The sequence below is a fragment of the Sapajus apella genome, unplaced genomic scaffold (genome assembly GCF_009761245.1).
Source record: "Sapajus apella isolate SASKATOON/1434 unplaced genomic scaffold, GSC_monkey_1.0 scaffold37, whole genome shotgun sequence".
NCBI classification, from domain to species: domain Eukaryota; kingdom Metazoa; phylum Chordata; class Mammalia; order Primates; family Cebidae; genus Sapajus; species Sapajus apella.
Genome location: NW_022436977.1, coordinates 4,552,684 through 4,573,498, shown reverse-complemented (window position 1 = coordinate 4,573,498; position 20,815 = coordinate 4,552,684). Strand labels below are relative to the sequence as shown.

The 20,815-nt window shown below is 40.6% G+C and overlaps 1 protein-coding gene and 1 long non-coding RNA gene across 2 annotated transcripts in view; both read right to left on the bottom strand.

The window, feature by feature from the left end:
• The window catches only part of RORA (RAR related orphan receptor A), a 737,001-nt gene that overhangs the window by 381,821 nt on the left and 334,365 nt on the right, over window positions 1–20,815 (bottom strand). The window lies entirely within an intron of this gene.
• Window positions 64–19,873, bottom strand: LOC116564540. The gene is made up of 3 exons (XR_004274955.1): window positions 19,862–19,873; window positions 13,579–13,581; window positions 64–1,849 (listed from the first exon to the last, which is right to left on the bottom strand). It is a non-coding gene; the product is annotated as an uncharacterized LOC116564540 (long non-coding RNA).

The following is a 20,815-nucleotide window of genomic DNA, read 5'->3' as shown; positions in this document are numbered from 1 at the left end:
CCATTTATTGCCCAAGATAAACTTAAAGGTAGTGCCACATTTTGAAAAATGTTATTTTATTGGCCATAATTTTTCACAGTTCCGATGGGGACCTAGTGACAGCCCAACACAGCAAATGTCCTTCATGTTACCATCCTTTTTTTTTTTTTTTTTCCTCTAAAGCTAAATTGTCCTGGGACCATTCCAAATGTGATTTATTTGTCCCCATGCCAATAGAAGTATCCATGTAGGTGAAAACGGATGTTGGACTAGTTGAAGAGAAATGGAAATGAGTTCTTCAAGCTGACTTACTGAGTGGAAACTGGTAAGTAACGTAGGAACATTATATCACTAGACATTCTGACTACAAGGAATTCTGGACAATTCATGTCCCTTACAGATACATATGAACGTACACATGTTCTATCAGGAAGGAAGAAGATAAGAGCCCCAGGAAGAGCGTAAGCATCTCAGAGCCAGGCCTTTGTGCTATGTGCTTTATGTACTCATTTAGTAATTTTAACAGTCTAGGGAAGCTTTAGGTTTCAAAGTCACAGAACACCAAGCAACACCACCACTGGGATCTGTTTCACATTTGGCTTGCCAGTATTGTGGAGATGCTGTTTTACCTTGTCTCTTACTTTGGGGAACAGTAGTAGGCCTCCACTTTTACAAGAAAGTTGATGCTGTGAAGAGGAAATAAGAGGCCAGAGAAATTCAAGTAAAATTAATGAAGATATGTTTAGATCCTGGTTCTCCCATTGCCTGGTCCAAAGTTCTTTCCACCGCACTCCAGTCCACGGGGATGAGGTAGAAAGAGGCAGATGTTTGAAAGATCTGACAGACCCTGAAGAGGGCTCTGGGTCAGAGAACTTGGGTTCCAGTCCAGTCTGTGAATCTCACTACCTGCAGCCTGGCCCTTTACTTCCTCATACCTGTTTCCTCATCTATCAAATGGAGACGTTGGTCTAGAAGATCTCCAAGGTCCATTTCAGATCTAACATTCTATTATTCTATTATCTTTGTGCTCTGGTAAGTAGAAGCATATAGCCCTGGGCTTATTAATATTAACTGGGGCAAACAAGTGAAATTAGTTTATGAAAATCGAGCTGTGGTTTTTGCTTGGAGCCAGAGCTGCCTTATGAGACTCACTTTAAGCACTGGTAATGGGATTGCTGATGGCTCCTTGGCCAGAACCCGAATGCCCTGCTGTTACACTTTCCAGTTGGTGCCAAGGGTGAGCGTCCTCTGCAGACACATGAAACTGAGGCACCACACGGTTCAAGTGAAAGGAATAAATTAAATCAGTCACATTCAGCCTGACTCATCTTTCTTCTATCTTTTCTCAATGTTTGTTCGGTCCAGCTCAGTACAAAAGCCAATGCTTCCTGGAAATAGCCCCTTCCAGTCCCAGCCTGCAGTGATGGGTTGCTTTACTGAACCACAGAGAGTTCCTAGTCTCTACACCCCTACCATTTATAGTCTGGGACTCAGGCCTGTCTAAATGTCTCAGTATCTGAGAGCTATAATGAAGATCCTTTGTGCCAGGGGTAATGCTTTATGCCTTTGGTCAGGGAAGAGATGGGATATTAATTTTGGGGCCTAGACTTATCTTTATTTATTTATATATTTTTACATGTGATATTTTGATACAAACATACATTTTATAGTGATCAAAGGGCAAAATGCATCACCCCAAGCACTTACCATTTCTCAGTGTTAGGAACATTCCAATTCTCCTCTTTTAGTTATTTTGAAATAGACATAAATTACTGTTAACTGTAGTCACCCTACTGTGCTAATGAACACTAGATCCTATTCCTTCTAACAGTATTTCTGTACCCACTAACCATCCCCTCTTTATACTCACCTCCCCACTATTCTTCCCAGCCTCTGGTAGCCGTTATTCTACTATCCATCTGCCTGAGTTCAAGATGTGTTTTAGTTCCCATATATTAAATATTTGTCTTTCTGTACTTATTTCACTCAACATAATGTCTTCCAGTTCCAAGTGACTTTGTGATTTATAATTAGAAATATATATTTGGTCTTCATCCATTTCTGGTGCTGAGTTCCTAAAACCCTTGGAATTTCCTAAGGGATAAGAGAATAAAAGTGAAATAATCATCTTTTATTGTTCATAACATACCCTTTTCAATCATACCTGAGTTGATGTTAATGACTGCCCTTTAGGAAGCTCCTGAGGATTGAGGGGCTGCTTGCCAGAGAAACCTACTGTGTGACTGGGACTCTCTGCCTCACTCTCCAGACCTCTAGGGAGGGGAGAGGGGCTGCAGTTTAAATTAGTCACCAGTGGCCAATGGCTTAATCATGCCTACATGAGGAAGCTAAGTACATTAATGTGTATCCTGTAGAAACTGTTGAGGCTACAGCTACCTAGATCTCTTGATCTTCTCTATATGAGACCCTATGATAAAAACCCAAAAGGACAGGGTTCAGGGAGCTTCCACGTTGCTGAAGACATGGGGGTGCTGGGAGGGTGGCATGCCCCGTCCCCTGTATCTTGTGTTACGCATCTTTTCCATCTGGGTGTTCCTGAGTTGTATCGCTCTCTTTCTCTTCTTTCCTCCTTTCCTTTCCTTCCTTCCCTCCCTCCCTCCCTCTTCCCCCCTTCCCTTCTTCCCTCTTTTGTTCTCTCTCCCCCCCTCCCTTCCTTCCTTTCTATTTTCCTTTTTCCTTTTTTTTCTTTGAGACAGAGTTTTGCTCTTGTTGCCCAGGCTGGAGTGCAATGGCACGATCTCAGCTCACCACAACCTCCACCACCCGGGTTCAAGTGATTCTCCTACCTCAGCCTCCCGAGTATCTGGAGTTACAGGCATGTGCCACCACATCCAGCTAATTTCTTGTATTTCTATTAGAGACAGGGTTTCTCCTTGTTGGTCAGGCTAGTCCCAAACTCCAGACCTCGGGTGATCCACCCACCTTGGCCTCCCAAAGTGCTGGGATTACAGGCATGAGCCACCGCACCCAACCCTTTCCTTTCTATTTTCAAGACAGAATCTTGCTCTGTCATCCAGGTTGGAGTGCAGTGGTGTGATCTCAGCTCACTGCAACTACTGCCTCCAGGATCTCAAGCCATTCTCATGCCTTTGCCTCCTGACTAGCTGGAACAACAGCTGTGAGTCACCACACCCAGCTATTTTTTGTATTTTTAGTAGAGATGGGGTTTCACCATGTTGTCCAAGCTGGTCTTGAACTCCTGGGCTCAAGTGATCTGCCTGCCCTGACTTCCCAAAGTGCTGGAATTACAAGTGTAAGACACCACACTCAGCCTTTTTATATAAACCTTTATATATATATTAATATAAACCAATAATTTAGTAAGAAAACTGTTGTCCTGAGTTCTTTGATCTGTTCTAGCAAGTGACTGAACCTGAGGAGGGGGTAGTGACAACTTCAAATTTATAGGTGGTGGGTCAGAATTCACCGGTGACAACCTGTAGATTGGCATCTTAAGTGGGTACAGTTTTGTGTGACTAACCTGTGGAGTCTGATGCTGTTTCCAGGTGGATAGTGTCAGAATTGAGTTTAATTGTAGAACATCCAGTTCTTGTGTGCCACAGAATTGAATTGTTATAGGAAAAGAAACCCACACATCTGATGTCAGAAGCGAAATACTGAGAATGGCAGCACAGAGTTTTTCCTCATGGGTAGAATATAGATGGGAAGTCATAAGCTATATATTTGACCTATACTGCCCTTTTGGCCAAGTTTATTTTAATGCGCTGCCCTTGGATTCTAACAAAAGATGCCATAAGAGCCTAAGTATATCAGTGTGCTAAGTACATTAATGTGTATCCTGTAGACACTCTGTTGGGGCTACAGATACCTAGATCTCTTGATGTTCTCTATATGAGACCCTATGATAGTTCTTTCACAATTTAATTTCAAGAAAATGGCTCATTTTTCATGATCATTTGATTAAAAAGACTGTGAATTGATAATGTCTCCCATTTAGTTTTGGTTGCCGGGAAGTCCAGGTGAAATATAAAATGAATTGATGTAGTCTCTCTTGTTCTATATAACATGTATAGCATATTTTTAATTTGGTCATGATAGTTTTCAGTGTTACACTTTCTCTGATCCTGCTTCTCTAGTCTTATGTATATTTTGCCATTGTTATATATCAGAAGTTTCCTTCTATTTCCCCCAATATTTCTTAAAATAAGATAAAATGTATACAAACACACAAATAACACTCATAATTTGTTTAAATCTAAAATACCTAGCATGGTGCCAGAATTTTAGCAGTTAACAACTGCTGCTTGATCTATAGGGCGACACACTGCACCTTACAGAGAAGCAGTCTCTGAGAGTCAGAGCTGGCTGGAGAAGAACTACGTGGTCCCTGTCACTGGAGGCATCTGTAAATAAACTGGACAAGCACCTTGGCCAACTTACTTAAGCCTTGGTTTCTTTAACTGGAAAATGGTAGTAATAGAATCTCCCTTGGAGGTCACTGTGAATAGTGTAAGTTGGTACATGTCAAGCTCTCAGGCTCTTAGCACAGTAATGCATATTTGAAAAAAGTAGCCTTTATTATTAATGAGGACTTGTGCATTGAAAGCTGTTTTATTAGCTTAAGTTCACTTCCAAACCTGATGGTTCTGATGGGTTAGCATGCCCTCAGTCATCAGAAGAATGGCCAACTTGGAGTCTTAGACCAGCTCTCCTTGTGTGGCTCATGTGGGAGGGATTTAAACAGCAAATAAAGGACTGGATGGAGTGGGCTTTAGGCTTCCTCCCACCCCAAAGTCCATGATACTTTTGTTTCAAATCCATTCAGTCAGAGGTGGTATAAGGGTGTCTGGGAGAAAAAAAGTATTCTAATGTAATTTTATTAAAAGTTCTCCATTCTTTCATGTGTAAATTTCACTTGGGACCTTATCAATTCAATATGACAGCATTTTCCAGGGGAAAAAACAGTAAGAGGAGAATTGAGGAAATGCCTGAGAGCACTTCACGCCTTCCCGTCTATCTGTACACAAAGAGCTGCTTTCTTCACAGCTTTCCAAACACAGGCTGGCAACCCGATTATTTCCACTAGGCACAGACAGCACACTTCAAACAAGGAAGCTGACCAGAATCCATGCCAAACATGATGGATGTTCCAGTTTTACCACCATCACCCTTGCACCAAATCACTCCATTATGCACCCGCCCCCCCCCCCCATTATTTTACAGTATTTTGATGGTGGTATCCTTCAGAAAATGGGCCACATCTAGAAAAAAAAAAGTTTCTTATATTTTGGCTGAAATGACCATAAAACTGCAGGTCTTCCATGCAGCCAAGGTAACCGTTTTTTCCCACTGACCTTTGTGTAAGGAGTTGTCAGGCATCGGAACGGGGCTGAATTAATAGGTAGGATCTTTCCCGGAGATACAGAGGGCATGGGTTGAGTTCACAATTTTAAAGATGGATTTTTCTTTTCCATGAAAATCCCAAGAGAGGCATCTAAGACAGAGGTTGGGACTATGGGTATCACCCAGGGTAGGCTGCAATATAGATTATCCAGGTACACCTCAAAGGAGAAGGAAACAGCAGTCGTAGTGCAGGACATGTTTCAGCTTAATACTCCTGAGTTCAGCAAATACTTTGGTTAGAAACATGACTGGCAATCTCCTGTTGATAGAGTCTCTCCAAGCTGAGTGGGCAGGTCTGATGGCACGCAATGTGCAGCATGTGGCTGGTCATATAACAGGTACTATAAATATTTGTTAAAAGTTTCAAGTTGCCCCAGCTGCTCTCAAGTAATGGCTTTTACAAGCCCTAGACTTCCAGGAGCAAAAAAAAAAAAAATCACAGGCAAGTGACCACTACTCCATCTCCCCTTGGAAAACCATAAAATAGACAAGAAAGTACATCAGCGATGCTAGCCCTATGGGAACCCTGGCCCTGGCACCTTGTGCCATCCTCCTGTCATTCCCTCTGGCTTGGTACTGCATCACTGTTTTTCCTTCCTCCACAATTATGACCCAGATAGAGGAGGCAACATGACTAGGATACACTGCACCACTCGGAATTCATAGCAAGATCAAGAAGAAGTGACGTGAGGACTCTCCGTGTTCTTTGGTTGCCTGCTTATCTCTTCTCACTCACTGCTAGAAGGCTCACTGTGGTTGACTGAGCCAAGGAAAAGATTTCCATGAAGTAGTTTTTGCAGCAATGGTATAAGAATTCGATCAGACATGTGACTAGGTCTTCCTATTATTCATGTTTTCAGTTATAAGGTAATGAGCAAAACAAAGGTTATTCTGTTACTAGCTGCAACTGGGTACAGAAACCAGGTGCTATTTATTGAGAGAGTTATTGAACTGGTATATACCAAGCAGCATGGTAAGCACTGTGGGGGTAAATAAAGGTAAATTAAACAAACATCTTATGCACAAATTAATTATCCTATGAGGGAGAATTAGACACCTACTTCTATCACCAGAGAGTGAAAAGTGAACCTAAGAGCTACAGATACAGATTTTGTGAATTTTAGAGGAGCAATAATGTCTTCTGTTTACAGGTATCTACCAGGTTGCATGGAAGAAGTTGTTCCTATGCCGGTCCTTAATGGATAAAAAGCATCTGGACCTGAGGAGGTGGAGGAAGTGCAGAGGCAGTGGCAACAACTGTAGAGCAGAGGGGCATCTTTAGCCAGCAAATCTCTGTGGGAGGATACATTAGACAAAGAAAGCACCTGGCCATCACATCAGGTAGTTTGTTTATAACTGTGTATGTTCGATGACGCTCAAACACTTTGGCACAGAAACCTGGTGTCACAAAAGCATAAGACTTCCTGGATCATGGCCTGCATTTCCCCCCCTCCACTGGACATTCTGGTTGTCAAAGGTCACAGGCATTTTATGCTAGCCCAATCCTTACGCTCACTAGTTACACGTGGGGCACTTGTAGCATTGTTTAACTGTCCCTGTGACATAAGCATATGCTTGCCTCTGGCTATTGCACAAGACAAGTCCTAATCCTATTGTTCTTTCCCAAGACAACCAATGTGATCTCTTGCCAAGAAGTATTTTTTAAACAACTTTACTCCCTCAGTTACTCTACTAGCCCTATTATGAAGACACATCACAGCTGTCTGGTTTGCTAGACAATCAATACAGTTGGAGAGGTTTGACACTCATGCAAACACAGCCAGATCCTCTTTTCTCTAAAGTGAGAACTTTTAGAAATACCTTCTTGAGCACATTAGAACAAGCACAGGAAACAGTAATTAGAATGGACTTCAATGCATAATAGATCAAGCCTACAAGAGGAGATGGGATGGAGATATCCAGGCAACAGAAGTTTTGCATACTTCCCCAAATTACATTCCTGTTGCAGATCAAAGTTCTTTTTTTTTTTCTTCAAACCACAACAAAGCACAAATTTGGAAGCCAAACTCCTCAAGGGCACTTAAGAATTATTTGGTAATGTTCCTGTTAAATTTGGAGTTTAGCTTACAAGCTTAAGGTATACCAAATAATGGCCTTCATTGAATCACTGCCTTAGCAAACAAAGCATTGTTTATGGGACTGCAGAATGACATCTACATGAAGTTTGAAGTATTTTATGTGCATCATTTGTTTCAAGGTCCACCACCAGCCAGACTACTTGTAATGCCATTCATCAAGTAAATATTAATATCACCAACTCAGATTTTGACTCTGTTCTTCCTTGTGGGAGCCATTAGCCTAGAAGAGTTGAGGGAAATGTGTCTCCTATATTCCAAAGCTGAATGGTCTTTCCACTTAAAAAGGAAGACTTTTGCCTTTTACAGAGCTGGCTCTCTCTTGTCCAGTCTAGCCTGTTCAAAGCCTTTTATGTGAAGTAGTCAGCCTCCATATACCACAACCATGTATAATTTAAAAGTTTAAGGATGTTAAATGCAATGCAGTATCCTGGATTCAATCCTGGAACAGAAAAAGGACATTAGTGGAAAAAACTGGTAAAATCCAAATAAAGTCTGGACTTTAGTTAATAGTAATGTGCCAATGTTAACTTCGGAGTTTTGGCAAATGAATCACAGTTATGTAAGATGTTAACATGGGGAGAAACTGGGTAAAAGGTAGGCAGAAACTCTCTGCGCTATCTTTACAACTCTATGCAAATCTAAAAGGATTCCAAAGTAAACAGTTTATTACAAGCTTTACAGATGAACTTATGCTTTGGAGAATAATTCACTGGCAGCGCTTTGAGGGAATCTCTATTATAAAGCAAGCACGCCATAGCAGAGTAAGCACTAGTGTAAGAGGTGGGAGCTCTATGTCTGAGGCCCCGGTCTATAAATACTTTAAGCTGTGAACTTGCATTGGCCATTTAACCTCCTGTAGAATGAATACCTGCATCTGTGAGATGCTCTGCATCTCTCGCAGGGGTATTAGGAAGATCATATGCAAAGATGCTTTGGAGAATGCAATGAAAACCTAAAAGGATAACAAATTCAAAAGGCGGTCTGAGCAAGACGTTGGGTATCTTGAGAAGGTACACAGCCATAATGTGCAGACAAACAAATAGCAGCTATTGTTTTGTCTTAACTCTGGAAACGGAACACCAAGAGAACTTTTTGAATGATACCCGAGGGACCACACCAGGGTCTCTCAGGGTGCACAGAAAGTAGCAACCAAGTACAAAGTAGCTCAGTGAGAACAGCAAACGTTTTGCTTGGCATCTCCTAGAATCTCTGAAACTGCTGAGTGGAATCACCTCTCTATTTAGTGACCGAAGAGGTGGTTCAAACACAGGTAGAGGGAATCTTGTGATCCCAAATGCTAGCACCACTACTTGTTGATTTGTCAATCCAATTAATTAGTTTCTTCCTACGGCAGTACATCTGGTCTTTCTTGCACGATTCTCCAGCATCAACGCCATCAAAGCCAACTCCTTAGCATGGTGCACAGGATCCTTCACATCTGCCCCCCTTGGCTCATCTCCTGGCCTCTCCTCCTTACTTCCAGCCATGCTCCCCTATGTACTGTTTCCAGAGTGCACATATTGTTTAGTGCTATGTGCTCTTCACCTGCTCTTCCTCCTCCCTGGGGTGTCCTTCCATATCCTCCTCACCAGTGCAGTCCCTACTCTCTTTTCTTTTCCTATTTCCTTCATTTATGGGCTCCCTCTCTTTCCTTCTTAGTTTTCATTTTTCACATCAAGTGCCATGTCTTTAAAGATTATTCCTTGATCTTCTGTCTCTCCCAATCTCAGCTGGTACCCAGAGCCTCTGGTGCCCAGAACTTCCCCTTACTCATGATTCAAGTGTTCATCTCAGATTCTGACTCTCTTCCTAACACATCCTCCACACCAGACGCGTGCGCGCATGCGCACATTATCTTAATCATTTCGCCAAGTATTCAGTACAAAGCAGTTTTTGGAATAAATGAACGAATAAATGGTGACGCCCCTTAGATCTAATCCAGAAGAATGCAAGTACTTCTAGAAGGCCAGGAAAAATTTGGTATTACATGTTAAATGTTATTTCTATTAGAATAATTTCCAAGTATATTCATATAACTGTAGTGAGCTCACACAATTCGGTATTATTAACAATATGTATAGAGTATTTTGCAGAATGACATAATGAGAATGACAACATTTTATGACTAAGTACCAGATAATGAAAGAAAATTAATTAATTCACTGCTAAGATAAATGATTATACAAACTTAGTGGGGAAAGTTGCCATAGCTATTATGTGTCTAAGTTTGTTCTGAAATATAAAGTACCTTCCACTGAACAACTCCTACCTCCAATTAGCTGTATTAACTCTATTAAGTTGAAATACAGCTAGAGATATCCAGCTGCTGTTTTAAACATCCCCAAATAATACATTCTGGAGCAAAAAGCAAATTTTGTAGGTAATAGGTATAAAATACCAGGGAGTTTATCTTTCCCATAGTAATTCACAAAAGAAAGAGCAAATAATGAATGCAAAGCAGTCTGTCTATCCTTCTATATATATTTGCTAATTAGCTTATAGGGAAGTCACCTGAAACAAATAACCTGCTTTTTTCAATGTTAATATTAGCTTTACCAAGCCAAGGCATGAAGTCCTGAAAAGGGATTAAGAAAAACCTACAACAGCTGTTTACCTTACATCTGGCATCCCTTCTTTGATAAATGCTCAAGAAAATTGATAAAATTTTCATAAATTCAGTTACATAAAATTTATACATTTGAACATTACATTTTATAGGTTTTGTTTTTTTTTTTTTAATGGGGATAGATTATACTAAAATTCTGCTTATTTGCAGACTGAAGCTGTGTCTTTGAGGGCATGGTTGAAGTTACAAACAAAATATTTTATCTTATTTTTTCAAAAATATGTATTAAGCATCAACTATGTACCAGGCACTGTTCTAGGTGCTGGGAGTACAGCAGTAAACAGAATCAACTTTCCAACTTTATATACTTACATTGCAGCTTAGGGGTCAGTAAACTGCCATAAAGCATCAGCAGAGTAAATATTTTTAGTTTCGTGCCAAGACTATCTTTTCTAAGACTCAGCTCTGCCACTGTGGTACAAAAGCAGCCATAGACAATACATGAAGGAATGAGTGTGGCTATGTTCCAATTAAACTTCATTAATATAGACAGGCATAGGGCCTGATTTAGCATGTAGGCCACTGTTTGCTAACTCCTATTCCAGTTTAAAAAATTTCTTCTTAATCACCAAAGCTAAGTAGGGGTATTACAGAATTTATGGAATGATTTACAGAATTATAAAAATTTAGAATTGAAAAAGGACATCCACTTATTTTAACCTTATTTTGCCCTGAGGAAGTAGCATCACAGTTAAGAGTGTGGCCTCTGAGGTCAGCCTGCCAGTGTACAAATTCTGCTTTTTCACTAACGATACATGATTTGGGGCAGGTTATTTAATCTGTCACTTTTTCTCATTGATAAAAGGAAGCAAATAATACTATCTACACTGCAACAGACTCCTAAGATAATCCACGTAAACATTTATCAGGGTATATGGCTCACAGGAAACCCACAACAAAATTCTAGCTATTCATCAGAACAACAGCATCAATAGTAACAACAGTAATGGTGACAACAAAAACACTGAGACTCAGAGAGGTGACAGGACTTGCAGAGGGTCCCATAGCTAGACAGTGTCCAAGTCAGAATAGGAACTCAGGCTCTATGCCTCCAAACTCAGAATCACTCCCTGTCCTTCCTGGATCTCAGTAAATCATGTGATTCATGAGTAACAAATGCTGGGCTTGTCTACAAATGGTAGCAGGACTCACTCAGTTCAATTACCCCGGGAATTCTAGAGCTGGGCAGTGCTGTATGGAAAGGCACTTCAGGGAAACTGACCTTTGAGAATTAACCAAATCTTTCTGTTAGAAATCTGTCTGCTGTTGTCTCACCAGTATGTCCAATGGTGAGGATGCCAGTGGAAATCACCCAGCAGAAGAATATGGTCATTCTGGAAATAAATTCTGCAGCCAGGGTGGATGAGAGAACCCAGTCCCTCTAGGGCTGAATGAAACCAGGCCTTCAGTGGTAGGTTCACTGTGAACCAGAATGCCTGGAGGAGGTTAAACGTTTTGGCTTTTTCCACCCGATGGCAGGCTCCAGTGGACCACCCAAGGAGCCCTTTGAAATACAATTTTTTATGGTAATTATTTTCAAACTTTTGCTTATTTCACTTAAGGATCAGGTTCTCTAAAAACTTCTTTGAGGACCAGAGTTGTTCGGCGTCTTTAATGTACGTTATCCTCGGGGAAAGAGAAAAACCAGAGTTGTGAAAGCCAACGGTTTTATACCACCACACCCTTCTGAAGTCCCACAAATTTCTACTATTTCAAGCAAATCAAGCCAAAATAGCATAAATGTCCTTTCCAGGAACTTTAAGCTAATTAATTGTGAATGTGACAGCTAGAGTATGGAGAATTAATTTCCTGAGGTTGGTTCCCCCCCACCAAAAAATGTGTTTTTTCCGAAGTTGGCTTTCTGGGATCTATCACTTGTGGGCTCTGACAGGAAGTGGGAGGGCTAGAAGACCACCACACTTGTTGGAGTCACTCAGAATTCTTTTGACAAATGGTTTTGCTGACTTGAGACATCTGTCTGGGCCCTATTTGGCTTAAATTTGATTTTAAAATCTTTCTTCCTGGGCCAAAGATAATGTTCTTTTTGGAAATCCTGGACATTACTGCACTGATGCCCATATACATCAACCTTTACGTATTTTTTAAAGCCTCTGTTATCACATCAAGGTAATGTGATAAGAGTCACACAACTTCAGTCTGCTTGAGACACCATGGATCGCACTTGTTGGGATTTTTGTTGATTTTCTTTTCTGAAATCATTTTGGCAAAGTACCATTTCCAGGTAATTTTCAAAGAGAAACTTCACCTAGTGTTTGTGCTTCCGTTATTTATTTGTTTAATATACATGTATGGGACATCTTCTACGCCTGAGAGTTACGAGGTATTTGATATCATTAAAACATGGTTCTTTCCTCAAGGATTAGTGTGACACACACCTAGTTATAATTCAACATGTTAAGTGCTATCAAATTTTGTGGATGTTGGACATGTTTTCACTTGTAAGTGGGAGCTACATGATGAGGACACATGGACACATGGAGGGGAACACCACGCTTGGTGCCTTTCAGACAGTGTGGGGTGAAAGGAGAGAAAGGATCAGGAAAAATTATTAATGGGTACTAAGCTTAATACTTGGGTGATGAAATCTGTACATCAAACCGCTATGACACATGTTTACCTATGTAACAAACCTGCACTTGTACCTCTAAACTTAAAAGTTTAAAAAAATATGTTGTGGATATTGGTGGAGACTTTTTAGAAGACAGGACATCTCAACACAAGGCTAAGAAGTAGTTCACCAAGGCAAGTAAATGGGAAGCACACACTAGGCTGAGCATGGATGAAATCCAAATGCAGATTCTATGACCTCTTAAGACCTAATGTAGTATTATTGAACATTGAAATCCTGTGTTTCTTCCACATGCATGGTGTGGTACACTCTTATCCTTCTCATCTACCTCCTTCTCTCCCCAAAACTTAACTAGTGCCTGATATTTTATAAGAATACAATAATAATAGCAAATGAATGAATGAGTATTCTTAAGACTTTTGGGGGGCACAAATGTTTTTCCCCTGAGATAGTAAGTTCTCTTAAGATGGGGCATGAGACCGTTTTGATGTAATCCAAAGATAACTAATTGATTTAGTATGCTAGTAAAAATGGCTGTTATTATTTTTAAAATCCAGGTAGATGTTATCACTCTCATTGTTATTATAACACTGTTATCATATCCAAAAAATTTTAATGAAAACACCAAAATCCAATCCAAATCTAAGAATCTGTTAACAATCAAGATCCATATTCATGGAGTTCTTGACACTTTACTACTTCAGAAACATTAGTAAAATAAATTAATAAGACACAGCAGTCAAAGCAATAAAAGAAAGATTTCACTTTCATGCTACGGAATTATGTCTGAATACACCCATAATTTCTTCCCTTTGCAGATAATGGTAAAATTGCCTAAATCATACACCAGTGGTGCTCTAATGAGACCCGATTTGGATTCACTTCTATTCAAGGCAAACTAACTGTATATAAATGCTTTGCTTCAAACATTCACAATATTATACAAACTTTCACAATAGATCCCACTGAAGTGAGTTTGGGCTGATGAAGAATAAGGTGTGGAGCCTAAATTAAGAATTTTCCAGTGTTAAGGAGGACAGAGTGACTTTTTCCTCACCAGCCTCCCGCTGTGGGGACACAGAGAGAGCTGTGAATTTCGTATTACCTGGGTGGTGGCTGGTGTGACTCAGAAGGAGGGAAAATCGTGGCTCAGAAACTGAAGATGTGTTGAAACTGCTGTGATCCTTTGAGGGTCTGCCTGCTTGCCCTACAGTGGCTGAGTCCTGACCATCCTTGGAGGTCAATCCTGGTCCCTGAAAGCCCTATTCCTCTGCTAGTACTTTTTAGCCTTCTTAGCTAAATTCTGACTTACTATGACAGCTCAAACCTCTATCTGAAAACCTCGGCCCCACAGAAACAGCAGCTATCAGAAGCAATGTTCCTATAATGACCTACTGTGCTTATTTTTCTAGATGAAGTAAATTGTGTCTGAGGTATCGTCTTTTCTCCCCAAGTTTGTGCAGTGGGTTGGTTAAAGAAAAATTCCCATTATGTACGCCTCCCTATCAGTATCCGGAATTGGTGTCTCATCCTACAATCTTTAGTTTTAATTTTCATATTTTAAGCTCCTTGGATTCAAGACCTCCAGACCAATGGCACATCTGCTCATCAAGCCCCAACTCAGCCACTCACCTGTCAGCTTGTGCAGGTTTTGGGACAGGATCTGAAGACCTCCAATGACCTTTCTAGTTCTTGTAGTCATGCTTTTTAAGATCTAGCTGGCCTTGGCCATTTTGGCGGCCCAGCTCCTCTACTACCCAAGTAGTAGACAATGTCCTGTGTGACAAAATCAACAGTGTCCATGTGTTAGAAACATATACTTCATCTCCACTAAGCAGCAGCAAAGAACGATCAACTGTCTTTGCAGGGGAACAGGGGTTTACCGCAATAGAGAACCAGGGTAGTGTGGCCCACAGTGCTGAGTTTCAATCTTGTTGCTAGTTGCTAACCAGGTGGCCTTGAAGAAGTTTTTTTTTTTTAAACCTTTCCAAACCTCAGTTTGTTCATCGGTAACATGAGAATAGTTATGGTACCCACAAATCATGGGACTGTTGGGTAGAGTATGTGAGATAATATATTTAAAGCCTTTAAAAGAGCCAGGCACACAATCAATGCTAGAAATATTAGCTGTTCGTGTTAGTGTTATTTAGAGAAGGAAAAGCAAATAACTATCAAAAGTCAATAAAACGATACTTTAAACATCTAATTAAACGCAACTTGATCATCATATAACTGTATTATTTATATGATTTGAAGCATTTTTCCTAAAAAGAACAGTTAATTTCTTTAATTATTTAGCTTACAGAAACAAATTTAAGGACTCTAAGAGGACATGAAGTGGCACCAATGAAGATCAGACATAAGAGGTTATCAATGAAATCTATGTCTAACAGGCTAATAGCACTGAGGTCAGGGTTCTGGAAATTCCTCTATATTAAAAGGAAATGCTTTTAAATGTTACTTAGCAGAAACAAAGAGTTTCCTTTTTCACCACTTGCAAAATAAGTCACAAACATAAACCTTCCACCTCTATGTGCCATTTTAGTATGTTATTTCCTTTAAAAACAGACATACAAGTCATCCCCATGAATGTGGGATTGTCAACTGGGTCACTAGATAAAGGAGATTTATAAAATCTGTGACTGCATTTCCTGTAAGCACGCTTTGAGGAAGTGATCTGCTCCTTCACCCATGGGTCCTGGAATATGCTCTGGACTCAGACAAACGTGTAAGGAGTGAGGCGCAGTTCTGCCTCCCGCAGAGGCTGAAATTCTTTCTTCTGACCAATCACATCTCACTTTACTCTTTGGTTTCCAGGAACATTTAAGCATCAACTACTGGCAGTCCTGTAGGTCTATAAGCCTATGTATTTCTATTCCCTCACCCACTCCTCACCCTGGCATTGGTTTGGCATCTACCTTTTCATTCTATCTTACTCTTGGTCCTAATTTCTAAACAATGATTTCTATTAGGTCAACCCTACTGTCATTTGCATAGGTCAAAAACCATTGAATTTCAACAACTTCATTTGAGTCAACCTATTTTTCCCATTGTTAGTTTATGAATTTGCTGTAGGCCAACTCAAAGCCTCTGGAAAAGGAGAAAATATATGCATATAGCAATAATCAGCAATAGACTGTTTTTAATCGATATTCAACATAACACAAAGAAATTAAATTTAATAAATGTCTGACTTGAGAAAGCCAGAAATAACGAAAATTTGCCAATGGTTTAACTTTTTTTCCTTAGGGTATGCCTTGCTTTAAAGGTAAGGCAGATACCGATCTACAAAACAAATCTTGCCACCTGACACCTCAGCCTCCATCTCTTACCCCTATTTTAACCTCAGGGCCTCTTCTGTAGACCCCACTATGGGCTCCTCAACAGTTAGACAAATGCTGATCTAAACAAGGATTAATAAGGAGTTGAAAACAATGCTCTGTGCTCTGCCTTTCCCACACTGAGTCTTACGACTCAACTTCATCATGATCTTCTGACCCTTACTGTACCTTTCTTAGCATCAACCTGGCCTCTGCTTTTGGACTGCACTTACCTTTCTTCCCTGTGCCACACCACACTCCTATGACCTCCTAGGCTGCATGCCTCCTGCCATTCCCAGGTCTGGACACACCCAGGATGACTGTCTCTGCTGGGGGCTGGAAACAGCCCCACTCGAGAGAGACCCTCATCAGGCCAGGAGGCCCCAGGCAGGCACCTCTGACCAGCCCTGCTGGGACCCAGTGCTTTGCACTGTTTCTCCCAAAGGGTTTTCTCAATATATTCAACGGTCCTGAAGTCTCTACTCCACCTATTGGATGAAACACCATTTTACCATAACTTAGAAAATCAGGATATGGCTTAAACTACAAGGCTGGCCATCATAGCTGAGGCTCAAAGCACATTTTAAACACAAAATGGCCACTCTGTCACTGTCATTTCATTTTTAACAAACCTCTAGCCTTTCTTTTACCACCAAAAAACAAGAAGACAACAAGAGAGACAGACAGAGAGAAAAGAGAGTGGGAGTCATAGGGGAAGTGTTAGAAAACAGTGACATTTTCTGAACAAAGGTTGCATTAAAAAGCATCCTTGCGGCAGAGAGACCACTCACGAAGGAAACAGCACCTCAAACCAGGGGGCCATTCACCAAAAGAGAGTTCCCATTTGAAGCTCTTTGCAAAATGTTTTCCTGTGTCTGCTTTCCCTGGTTCACTACAAAACTGATGAAAAATAAAGATGATAAATATGTTTACACAAAAAGAACCCATTAAATAATTCATCACCTTGTTGGCTTACAATATAACTACTCCAAAAGAAATGTGTTTTCCTACCCGCTGACCAAGAATGGACACCTGAGACTTAAATATGGCTCAGAGCATTGTCTTCCTGTGCACGTGTTTCGCAACTGTCCCCAGCATGCTGCCTGTGCTAGTTAACCCAGGTGGGGCTTCCTCCTTGATTTGCCCTGCTATTCTGTATCTTCCACCTCCCACTACAAAGCATGCTGGCGAACACCCAAAGTTTTGTTTTGTTGCAGCCGCTAAAATTCACTGGACATGGAATTATAGTGTTTTTCAGCCTAGAACAGCATTCTCAATTAGGGGCAATTTTGTCCCCCAGGGTATATTTGGCAATGTTTGAAGACATTTTTGATTACTACAACTAGGAGGGGAGTATGCACTGACCTCTGATGGACAGAGGTCAGGGATGCTGCTAAAAAACATCCTACAATGTACCAGAAAACCCTTCATGATAAAGAATTTTCTGGACCAAAATGTTAGTAGTGCTGAGGTTGAGAAACTCTGGCCTAAATGGAATACAGTAATAACCATCTGCCAGGCCAAAGCCTAGGGTGGGAAGCAATGATAGGGTTTTCCCAGAACTACCCAGCTTGGAGGTGGTAGGGCTATACAGGTATGTGGCACTCAGGTTAGCTAGTGCTATACATTTCCTCTACAGTATGTTTATTCTAAAAGGACTTATCCTTCAGATGGAGCTTAACTACACCCACACATACACACACACACACGGTCTGGAAGGATACACACCTAGATGTAATTGGTGATTACTGCTGGAAATAGTAGGATTTTACTGATTTTCCCTCCTTGTTCTGATATGTCCAGCCTGGATTTATTTGGTTCATTATGATTTGTTACTTTTGTTTTGCTTTACAATAAGCACTTACTGCTTTTATAAACACAAAGAATAAGAAACTATTTTTATTTTGAAAATCTATATACGGAGGCCAAGGTAGGCAGATCATCTGAGGTTTGGGGTTGGGAGTTTGAGACCAGCCTGGCCAACATGATGAAAATCTGCTTCTACTAAAAATACAAAAAGTAGCTGGGCATGATGGCAGGCGTCCATAATCCCAGTTGCTCAGGAGGCTGAAGCAGACAAATCACTTGAATCTGGGGGGCGGAGGCTGCAGTGAGCCGAGACCGTGCCATTGCACTATGGCCTGGGTGACAGAGCAAGACTCTGTCTCCAAAAAATAAAAAAAAATTAAAAAAAGAAAAACTATAAAAAATGCAGTCAAATTTAGCTTGATTAATATTTATTGCTGGTGTGAGGACAGCAAAAACAGCATTCCAGAGTCATATAGAAAGGACGGATACATGGTACAAATAGGCACTCTTCTAAAAAACAGACAACATGGATTCAGAGTATTAAGAGTATCCTGTTGCTGACTTAGCAATTTCTCTGTAAGAGATTTGTCCCAATGAAAAAGGGATGTCAAAGATGTCTATAAAGAAACATAAGTGCAGTATTATTTTATAATAACAAAACAATGGAAATAATTGAAATATCTAATATATGATTGGCTTAATAAATTATAGTCTGAGTGAACAAAATATATAAATTATATTAGAAAGTGTTGGTTTAACCGCAAATATATGCATATTATGGAATACTATGCAGCTGTTAAAGGTCATGTTTTCCATTATTTCAGTGTCGATCTCCCCATTAAACTAAAGTCCACGAGGCCAGGGATCCTGCCTTTTCAATTCCTTCTGCATCCCTGGTATCCAAAGCAGTTCATGCAGGAGGTATGTAATAATTATTGTTGAATGACTAAAATGAATAAATGAATATGGTTATCGATCAGTGACAGTATTACAGATAATTAGAAACTTTCTATTTTTCTATTAATATGTTTATGTTTCCAAGATTCTCCAATAAGCACGTGTTACTTTTATAAGTAGAAGATACATTATATTGTTTGTGCAAAAAGGGACACAGAACTTAAGTTAAAAAAAAATGCAGTACAAAAGAGCATACGAAAGAGCGTTGAGTACTTGGGAAGCCCATTCCACGATGCAACTGAAGGATACAATGATTTGGCTGCCACGGATTGAAAATGTGGAAGTTATATATAGCCAACTAATGGCCAGCACTCCTTTGTCAAACTGGTTTTCTCTTCCAGCATTCTTCCCTGATTTGAGCTTTTCTCCTACTGGTAACACCAAGAGCTAAAACAATGGAGAAGCTACAAATCAGATTCGTTGGGCAGAGCCTCCAATGGCCCCCACAGTATTGGAGGCATTGTAGCCGCAGTAGAGGCTGGGGTGCTTTTCAACTGGATTGCGTCTATGGCTGACAAATGGAATAAAAGAGCTATGCTGTAGTGCTCAAAATAGAACAGAAAAAAAAAGTATCCCAAAGAGAGAGAGAGAAAGAGAGACAAGAAGAAGAAGAAAATGGCACAGACATGAGAGGCCAGCTTCTGGAACAACCTAAAAAGACCAATGTTAACCCAGACTGATGAATATGATTCTCACATCCTTTGTAGAACTTTTTTTTTCTCCACAAATGCCTCTTTGGCTTTGGGACTGCAACCCTGAAAAATGTCATCTGCCCACTTCCTGGAATGACTGGATCCTTATGTCACCCAGTAGAAAAAAAATGCCTGGTGATTTTATGTATATTTGACTACCTGTGGTCATCTGGGTGAAGTGATTAAAGAAACAAATGAGTCTAAAAATATAAGTCCACATATGTGTATGGAGAGAGAGCAAAATAATAAGAGTCACAAAAATGTAAGAGGGTTACAGGCAGAGAGACGGAGATGTGGACAGCCTACAAAACAGGGTGGGTCCTGCAATAACCATCATGGGGAAGAGTTAGCAGTTACTGAAGTCATCTGAGTTTACTGGCTCTGTTACCGTCCTATGTCAAAACCCATCCTCTCTTGCCTTCCTCATCCCCCCAAAACCTTGAGACAATATTTCTTTACCAAGAGAATAATCCTTCTCTCCATCAATTAGAGCTATAGCTCAAGATGAAAACAGTCCCCAAAAGAACATGGGAGTCATGAGTATCTCATTGTCCTTGAGCACAGGTTTTAGGGACACACAGCAAGGGTGGTTGGGAATCTGGGGGTGAGAGAAAGGTGGGAGTCACTGAAGGAATAAGAAGCCCCCAAAACAAATATTGTTTTCTTATAGCTTGGCCCATAGCGAGCCCTGCCTTTAAAAGCATCATTTCATTCTATGAAAAGAGCGTATGGTGCTGTAGTAGATTAAAGATGGCTATACATTTTTGACACTTCCTTTGGCGAGAAGTGGATTTGATTTGCTCTGGCCTTGAATCTGGGCTGGTGTATAATACTTTGACAAATAGTGTACAGTGGAAGTGATGCCATGCCCATTTGGGGCTCAGCCTATAAGAGAACTGGTAACTTCCATCATGCTTTCTTGTAGCCCTGATCTTTCACATAAGAAGCCCAAGTGCTCTGTGGTAGAACCATGGAGAGATAACATGAGAAAACCTGGGGTGTGCAGTTGAACCCCAGACTTCCAGCTATCCCTGCCAAGTTACCAGATATACAAGTATTGCCAACTTCGACCCTTGAGACCAGCCTGGCTGCAGTTGAATACCAACAAGTGACTCTAACTGATGCTAGGCAGAACAGAAGAATGGCCCAGCCTAGCCCCGTCTGAATTCCTGACCCACAAAACATTGTGAGATATAGCACAATGGTTGTGGTTTTGGCTAAAGAATTCTGGAGTACCATATTATATAGTGATAGACAGTCTGGTCCAGGCAAGAGGATGACAATGTCTGTCTACTTTCAATGTTGGCTTTGCCTCAAAAATATATCTATTTCAGACAGATTGACTGATAGAACACAGC